Source organism: Urocampus carinirostris, chromosome 15 (assembly GCF_059441175.1).
Source record: "Urocampus carinirostris isolate Australia breed hairy pipefish chromosome 15, RoL_Ucar_1.0, whole genome shotgun sequence".
In the NCBI taxonomy this organism is placed as follows: domain Eukaryota; kingdom Metazoa; phylum Chordata; class Actinopteri; order Syngnathiformes; family Syngnathidae; genus Urocampus; species Urocampus carinirostris.
The window spans coordinates 8,084,113-8,090,518 of NC_142363.1; positions in this window are offsets into that span (position 1 = coordinate 8,084,113).

Genomic DNA, 6,406 nt, shown 5'->3' on the forward strand with positions numbered 1-6,406 from the left:
TATGACAGCCACCCAGCGGATTGGAGTAAATCAGGGGCGTAACCAGCCCGTTTTGGGGCGTGCTCAAACACCCCCAAAGGATTATAGGATATTTAAAAATAATCTCCTTAATAGAGAGGATAGGCTTACATGTGATGGAAAACGCTATAAAGTACATACCTGTAAACCCGTACGGTTTTGCCGTACAAAGTATGGTTTTTATGCATTTTAAGACGAGTACGACGTACAAGAAAATCTGTACGGAAAAACGCAAATTTGAGGTACCATCCGGAATACACAGACTATCACGAAACGGCAAATCAATAAAGTCAAAGGAGTTCGCCGCGGAAGCCTCTATCTCGGTATTGTTTTTTTCGTTGCAAACGAAGCGAGCGGTGTGATGCTACTGTGCGCATGCGTCTGCCGCCTGGGGATTTCCCATCATGCATCATTCAGAAAAAAAAATATGGTGTACGATTATTTTGTATTTTGTATTGGAAAATACGACAGTTTGTAAGGGCATGGAGCTGTGGAGGGTGACAGGTATGAAAGTAATACAAAACAAAATTGTGAACAAAATACTCCACTGACTTGAAATGGTTCAGTCCAAAAATGCATCATTGTCTAGTAAGGTCCATGCTTCTTCTGTACGTGTAAGTGTATTTGTGTGTGTGTGTGTGTGTGTGTGTGTGTGTGTGTGTGTGTGTGTGTGTGTGTGTGTGTGTGTGTGTGTGTGTACTCTATTATACATAGATAATGGGTAAAAACTGGACATAGTGTAACAGAGTTGAAATTTGATTGTTTTGAGTTTTTTTTAATTCTCACAAAATCTGTGTTTTTGTTGCATTACTGTTAAAATTCTGGTACCGCATTCATTTGTTAATCCATGGGCGTGTGCGACTCTCTTTTTCGTTTGGCACTTTATGGTCTTCTGCGCTTGCCGTACCTTCAGCTCAATAACATCATGCTGAAGATGATTGCAGTCGTGCACAGACGCCCTGACTTTTGTATTCTTTTGTTTACTGAATGCAGGCAATAAACCGAGTGACTGTGAACCCTTGTGTCGCGCATGATTGATGATCATTACAATAGCGTAGTAATAATGTTTCTGCTAACCACAAAGTCTAATGTGACTGAATAGTTCTTTATTCGTATTAATCTCCTTTTGCCCCTTTGGACTGTGGCGTGGAGAATGATCTTGGCCAATCCTAATAGTCTTGTAACGTGACCATACAATTGCAGTTTTCGCCTGCGCACTGGTAAGAACATTTCTTCATAGTGTCCAATGTGCCATCTGATGGTCTTGTAGCTGATGCCTTAAAGGTTTCCTGTAGCATTACATCTCCATGGCCTGGGTTTTCTTTTCTGGTGTCCATGTCTTGCAAGCGTGGAGGAAGATGAAAGTTACCGGCATCTGCATGAGTTTGATGTTTTATTTTATTCCAATGTTCTTGTCTCTGCAGATGGGTTTATGTCTGGCAAGTGCAGCTGTGGTTTGAACTATTTCGGCCATAATTTGTGGTCCTGGCCCCTCTTTGATATCACAACTCCAAGATATTAAAATGTGATGACAGGTTCAAGCTCTTGGTGGAAATGGTGATGTTTAAGATGATATCTTGGGGGATTTTGGTCTACTTTTTTTGTTTTCTGTGCTGATTTCCATTCCATACTGGAGAGAACATCTTATTGGTTTCCTTAGAAGTATTTCAAGGTCCTGGAGCCTAGTGAGAGCCCAGATCTCAATCCCATAGAAAATATTTGAAAGGATTAGAAGGTGCATTGTGATCCTAAATAACTTTAAAGGTGCAACATTTGACCTCTAGATGGCGAAGTATTTTCTACTGTGAACAAAAAACAGTGCCAAATGAGCAGAGCGTAGCAACAAGTTGCCAGACAAACACGACGGTGACTACTAGATATGGATCCCGCAACGTAAAACACACACAAATTTCTCGATCTAAGAATATTCATTGAAAAAAAACATAGGTATGATAGTTCATGTATTTTTTTCATATCATTGAAATCAATGTTTTTTTCTACTGAATGAAGGCGTTTTGGTACCACTAGGAGGCACTAAATATCAAACAATGTCCCTTTAAAGGTTGTGTTTTTTAATGATCTCCCCAAAAGATCTCTGCATGGAAAAATGGACAAAAATCCCTGCAACAGCGAGTGAAAATATTGAAGATGTTTGGCCTCAGTCACTGTCAACAAAGAGTCCATAACAAACTATTGAGATGAACTTTAATTACTGACCAAATTATTTTCCACCATAAATTGCAAACGATCTTCCTCAACAGTCCAATATTTGATAACTGAATTTCACTGTATCGTTTAGTGCAACTGAAAACTAGTGCTACAAAGCACAAGAAGGAATACTGTGGCCCCTCCAGGTAAGAGCTACTCTTGTTAGGAGAAATTCAAGATACAATATGTCTTTCAAGCATTTCGTTTTTTCGAGATTCGAGAAATTCTAGATACAAAGTTGAATGAATCAAACTCCTGCGTCGAGGGGCCACTGTACAAACTTAGAAGACTTAAAGTGACCAAAACTACACGATTTTTCTTCTCATTTTTTTGACGATCCTTTTACAGGTTTTTGGGGTTTTGTGGGAACCCGAAGCGGCAGAATGGCAAAAAAATCATGTCAGCTCCCTCTAGGTGAGCCTCAAAATAAATACAAATTTTTATTCAAACGAAAAAGCAAAATCTTTGTGTAAATGTGCTTAAAGTACTGTGATGTATAAAGTTATGTGATGATTGAAATCTATAATTTTTAAAATATTCTTATCTGATAGGAGGATACATCCGACTCAACTGAAAAAAATTACAATTCAAATTGCAAATAATTTTTGGAAAAAAATTCCTGGTTGCAATTCTGTAACAAATACTAAAACCAGTTCTTCGTGGTAGGCTAAAGATCTCACATACTCCCAAAAATAAAATACATTCTTACCCTGTTGGCAGACATTCAACTCTTTTTAGGTATGACATTTCAAGATAATGTATCCTGTTTCTCTGAAAAAAGATAATAATAATAATAATCATCATCATCATCATCATCATCATCATCATCATCATAATCATCACCATCATAATAATAATCATAATAATAATAATCATAATAATAATTGGGCAGCACAGCTGCGCAGTGGTTAGCGCTTGTGCGGCACAGTTCATGTCTTGGGAACCTCCTGCGTGGGTTCAAATCCAGCTCCGGACTCCGTGTGCGGAGTTTGTATGTTCTCCCTGTGCTTGCGTGGACTTTCTCCGGGCACTCCGGCTTCCTCCCACATTCCAAATAATGCATTTCAGGTGAATTGGCCGGTCCAAATTGTCCCTAGGTGTGAATGAGCAAGTGAGTTGTCTGTCCCTGTGTGCCCTGCGATTGGCTGGGAACCAGTTCAGGGTGTCCCCTGCCCACTGCCAGATGATTGCTGGGATGGGCTCCAGCACCCCCCGCGACCCTACCGAGGATAAGCGGTGTAGCTAATGAGATGGGATGAGATAATAGTAGTTCTTAATATGAGCAAAATGACCTTGTATAGCAAATAAAAGATGATATTGGTCATTTTGCAAAATATTTTCCGTACTTTATCAGAAAAAGTAGTAAAAATTTACCATAATAATCCACCCAACACTAGATCGGACTAATTGGATTATCCTAAGTATAAATGTTGACATTTGACGAATAAAAACAAGTTAAGATATCTTGGAAAAAAAGGAAAAAGTCTATGAAACAATATTAAATTATAAAAACATAAATTGGGATGTTATATTTAAATTGTTTGGTAAAAATATCCATCCATTATCTGCACCGCTTATCCTCAGTAGGGTCGCGGGGGTGCCGGAGCCCATCCAGCTTACTTCGGGCAGTGGGCAGGGGACACCCTCAACTGGTTGCCAGCCAGTCGCAGGGCACACAGAGACGGACAACTCACTCGCACGCTCATTCACAACTAGGGACATTTTGGACAGGCCAATTAAACTGACATGCATGTTTTTGGAATGTGGGAGGAAACCAGAGTGCCTGGAGGAAACCCATGCAGGCACAGTGAGAACATGCAATCGCACAGGAAAATTCAATTTCATGACCTCAAAACTGTGCCCCACAAGCGCTAAACACTGCGCCGCTATGCTGCCAGGAAACAATATTTACCAGCAATATATTTAGACGGATAGTGTAGCCCGGCCAGCTCACTGCGAGAAAAATCGGTACATAAACTGTTGTCAAACAAGTTAACTATTCTCCTCATTTTAATATATCTTTACATTTTTTGAGGGGGCAAGAAAAAACAAATAATAAACCTTAAAACCGATATAGCAGATAGTTGAAAATAAAATTATCTACGGAGCTTTAAAGAAAGAATCCTTAAAACGAGTAAAACAACCCACTATCTGCCATAATAACTCTGCCATATTTTTTGGCAATTATATAATTTTTCAACATCCGACTTATAGCTGAGGTAGATGATGACCAACCATTCGTAAATCCAACGCAATGGCACTATCTTCTGCCAAGACAGAATCTAGTTACTCAGCATAGTGGTAAATTTTTTTGCTGGCTAGCTGCCAAAATTGTCATACCTGTTTCCGGGATGCTACACGCTGAGTTGCCAAATATTGAATTTAAAAAATGAGCGTAAGCCTGAAAAAAATGAACACCTGCTGGAAAAAATGAGCATCTGCTGGCTGTGGTCATAAGTACTGGTGGATGTTGGTCAGATGTTACCAGTAGTTAAAACTATAATAACAGTAATAAGTATTGATAATAATTACAAAACCGTTCAACTTCGAGTAGTTTTAAAAATAAATGTTTATATGCTACGTCATGTATTTTTTTCTTAAGTATCCAAATGGATTTTGTTTTGGGGGAATGAATTACGTTTTTTTCGAATTAAAAATACACAATGTCCCTTTAAACCAGGGGCCTTGTACTTGCGGCCCGGGAGCCAATTCAGCTCCGTGGATGATAGTTTGAAACCCCTACCTTATTGTGAAAGTTAAAGGGACATCGTGTATTTTTTATCCACTCGATGTCGCTGTGTTCTGTCATGCCACTGAAAACAAGTCCTGAATGCACAACAGAAGAAGACGAAATACGGAGACTCAAAGTGACCAAAACACACCTTATTACTTTTCAAATGAAGATAGATAAAACAAGAAAAGGGGGGGGGAAACAGACAAAATGACAAAATGTAAACTCAAAAATAAAAGGAAAAGACAAAAAAAACAGAAAAAGAATTAGGTTTTTTTATTTTTGTCTTTTTTTTCCTTCTTTCATTTTTTTGTCATTTTTTCTCCATTTTTCTTTTTTGCTTTCTTTTCCCCTATTTTTTTTTTTTTTTTTCAGTTTTTGCTTTTGGCTCTCATATCTTCTTCCCTATGTTTACTTCCTTTTTAAACAAAAAATCAAATCTTTATTTTGTCTTTCTTTGTCAGAACCAGAACAGGAGGAGGACCCAGATGCATAACGTTTTCACACAAGCTTTTTTTTTACGGGAATGGGGCAGTCATGCGCGTGAACACAAACGCCAGTGATTCAATGATCGCTGGGAGGAAGAAGTAAGACAGAAGTCCGGCGTGGAAAAACAGGAAGCCAAATGCCGACGAGATCGATACCAAATACACAAGCAGATACCGGGCAGGGACAAACAGGATTGATACCAGATACCAGACAGACGGGTCAATACCGGACTGGATGGCACAGCCACGATCGATACCCGATACACAAGCAGATACCGGACAGGACGGGACAGCCAGGATCGATACCAAATACTGGAGACTGGAGTCAGATACAAGACAGGACGAGACAGACGGGATCGATACCGGATACTGGAGACTGGCGCAAGATATCGGACAGGATGAGACAGACAGGATCGATACCAGACACCTGAGACTGGAGTCAGATATCAGACAGGACGTGACAGAAGGGATCGATACCAGACACTGAGGACTGGAGTCAGATATCAAATAGGACGAGATAGACAGGATCGATACCGGACAGGAAACACAAGCAGGATACACACGTCTTGCGTGTGCAGAGGTTCGTTGACAGACTGACAAGGGGTGAGTGAGAGCACTCAGCTTAAATAGGAGGGAAGTCAATCAGGCAACGAACCGCAGCTGGCGCCAAACGGGCGGGGCCAAGTGAGGGCAATGGGCAATCGTGACATTCTTTGTGAAAGGGTGGGTAAAAGTCAAAACAAAATGGGTGCTTTTTGCCCACTTTCAGCCGCTGTAGTCTGTAGTCTTCCTTGGAATCATTTTTGATTGCACTACACATTACAGCGACACCTAGCGGACAAATGTAAAACACTGTCCCTTTAAGAACAGCGGAATGTTTTTAACAGCGCCCAATTTTGCCCAACCTCACCCTAGCTTCAGCAGCCCCCAACTCAATTGAATTTGAGACCTCTGCATATTC